Raw genomic sequence first — 3,408 nt, 5'->3', positions numbered from 1 at the left:
ATCACAATACTCCATGAACATTTTCAGCCCAATGTTCCATGACACTTGTCATCACAATGATCCATGCCCTTGTCATCCCAATGCTCCATGACCCCTGTATTCACAATGCTATGTGACGCATGTCATCACAGTGGTCCATGACACCTGTCATCACAATGCTCCATGCCTTTGTCAGCAAAATGCTACATGACATTGTCATTACAATGTTCTATGTGCTTGTCATCACAATACTCCATTACCATTGTCTTCAAAATCCTCCATGAACTTTGGGATAACATTGTTTCATGCCCTTGTCATCACAGTGCTCCATGATCCTTGAAATCAAAATGATTCATGACCGGTTTCATAACAATGCTCCAAACACTTGTGATCAAAATGTTCCATAACACTTGTCATCACAACGCTCCATGATGCCTGTCATCAAAATACTCCATGCCCTTTTCATCACAATGCTCCATGACCTTTGTCATAACAATTCTCAATACACTTGTCATCACAATGCTCCCTGACACTTGTCGTCAGAATGCTCCATGAACCCTGTCACAAAAAGGCTCCATGCCTTTTTCATCACAATGCCACATGCAGTTTTCATCCCAATGCTCCATGCCATTGTCATCCAAATACTCCACAAGCTTGTCATCAGAATGCTCCATGACCCTTGTCATCACAATTCTCCATGCACTTACCAGCACTATGCTCCCTGACTCTTTTCATCACAATGCTCCAAGCCATTGTCATCACAATGTTCCATTACATTTGTCATCAGAATCCTCCATGACACTTGCATCACAATGCTCCATGCCATTGTAATCACAATGGGCCATTACATATGTCCTCACAATGCTCCCTGACACCTGTCTTCCAATACTGTATGACCTGGTCTTCACAATGCTCCATCCCCTTGTCATCACAATGCGCCATTCCAACTGTCATTGCAATAATCCATGAAACATATTAGACCAATGATCCATGCCCTTGTCATCACAATGCTCCATGCCCTTGTTATCACAATGCTCCATGACCCCTGTCATCACAATGCTCCGTGACTCCAGTCATCACAGTGCTTCATGACCTTTGTCATCACAATGGTCCATGCCCTCGTCATCAACAGTCTCTGTGACCTTTTTAACCATAATGCTCCATGAACTTTTCATCACAATGCTCTTTGACCCTTGTCATCACAATACTCTATGCCTTTCTCAGCACAATGCTCCAAGACCGTTGTTATTACAATGCTCCATGTGCTTGTCAGCACAATGCTCCATGACACATATCATCACAATTTGCCATGTGCTTGTCATCAAGTGCTCCACAATCTTGTCATCACAATGCTCCTTGACACTTGTCGTCAGTATGCTCCATGAACCCTGTCATGACAAGGTTCCATGCCTTTTTCATCACAATATTTCATGCCCTTGTAATCACAAAGCTCCATGATGCATGTCATCAGAACGCTCCATGGCCATCTCATCCCAATGCTCGATGCCCTTGTCATCAGAATGCTCCACGACTCCTGTAATCACAATGCTCCATGCTCCTTTTCATCAGAATATTCCATGAGACTTGTCATCACAAGTTTCCATGGTCTTCTCATCACAATGCTTCAGTACCTTGTCATCACAATCCTCCAGGATCCCTGTCATCACAATACTCCATGAACATTTTCAGCCCAATGCTCCTTGACCTTCTCATCACAATGCTCCATGACCCCTGTGATCTCAGTGCTCCATGACCCCTGTCATCACAACGATCCATGAACCCTGACAACAAAATGATCCGGGACTCTTGTCATCAAAATCCTCCATGCCCTTGTCATCCCAATGCTCCATGACCCCTGTAATCACAATGCTCCATGACACTTGTCATCACAGTGCTCCATGAACCTTGTCATCACAATGCTCCATGCCTTTGTCAGCAATATGCTACATAATCTTTTCTTCAAAATGCTCCATGCGCTTCTCATCACAATCCTTCATGACCCTTGGGATCACATTGCTTCATGCCCTTGTCATCTCCCTCTTGCCGTTCTGGTTTTTACAGATTTTCAGATGTCCCTTTTGACCCGTGGGAAGTGACAATTCTTTGTAGTGTGGATTTGCATTGCACTCTTGCTAGATTGACCAAAAAGGGCGTATGCGTTTTCTCCTGAATATATTCAGGAGAAAAGGCATACACCCTTTTTGGCCAAGTGCATCATTGTCAAAGTTGTGATTATTTTCCTGTGCTTTAAAGGCGATTCCAATTTACCTCTTGAAATATGTTTTGTGCAATTCTGCCTCATTTTCAAGTCAGCTTCGTTGCCTTCCCTAAACAGATTTTTGGAAGAGAGTAGTCCTTTATAACTCTGTAGTTTTGTGAATTGCTGTGCCCGTGAGCTCCAATTTTCAAATCCCATTTTTGGGAGCTGACCGCAAATCCACAATTTTGCTTCAGGACCTATACTTGTACCAGGGCTGGCTATACTGTTCCCTGTGGGTGGCTGAGGCTTTGGTTAATTCTTCTTCCTGACGGGAAATTAGAGTGACATGTGCCCGTCGAAATGCCTACGTCTACTCTCTGATTTGTTCTCCCTCTTCCCTTTCATCCTTTGCACAATTAGCAAACTGTGTGAACGAGGAGGTTATAGGGGCTGGCTCTCCTAAGTTGGGAGATTGATAGTAAAGCAGTTGCAATGCCAAACTGGAGCACAAGGAGTGGAAAAATTAGGAGACTTTTAGAAACCTTTCGGCATCACAGGGTGTCCATGCTCTAGGTTTCCCATACACGTTATAACTGTAGTGATATTCCTTTCTACCTGGAGATTTGGGATCCATGGAATGGTGGCATGCATTACTACTTTAAAGGGTCTGCATTTTCTCTCCCAATCTCCAGTCCTCTCAGTCCCAAGTGTCCAGCCTTATGTCTCATCCAGCTGTCTTTGCAGAGAGGGTCATTCCCGGTTTCATCAGAACCCCTGAAGGAATTGTGTAAGAATTTCGCTTTTTTTGTGTGTGTGTTTTTGAAATTCATTTTTATAATGGGGTTGAGCTGATTTTCACTGACGTATTTATGCCGGTCTAGACACACTTGATTCCCTTACGGAGACATATCAATACATAGGTTTTAAGATTCTTACTAGTCAGATATATTCCTCTGCAGGGAATAGGGGTTTTGAGTCCCGTTCACTGAGGAAGGGGTAGGTCTCGTCTATTCTGTATTTGGTTTATGGAATGGTACCTGTGCTAATATCAAACTCTGGTTTTATGCATCACCCCACCTCTCCTTTCCCATTGAACAGGCATAAGAGTGTTTTCTAAATGTGAGACTCTGTTCTCTTTCTTAATTCAGTTCATGTGTTTTGATGTTGACATTCCCTCTGTAAGTGATATCTTATGATAAGATTCTTTTTCTGTGTGACTAATTTCACTT

This window comes from Mesoplodon densirostris, unplaced genomic scaffold (genome assembly GCF_025265405.1).
Source record: "Mesoplodon densirostris isolate mMesDen1 unplaced genomic scaffold, mMesDen1 primary haplotype scaffold_37, whole genome shotgun sequence".
Lineage (NCBI taxonomy): Eukaryota > Metazoa > Chordata > Mammalia > Artiodactyla > Ziphiidae > Mesoplodon > Mesoplodon densirostris.
The sequence above is the reverse complement of the archived record's forward strand: the minus strand, read 5'-3'. Positions refer to the sequence as shown.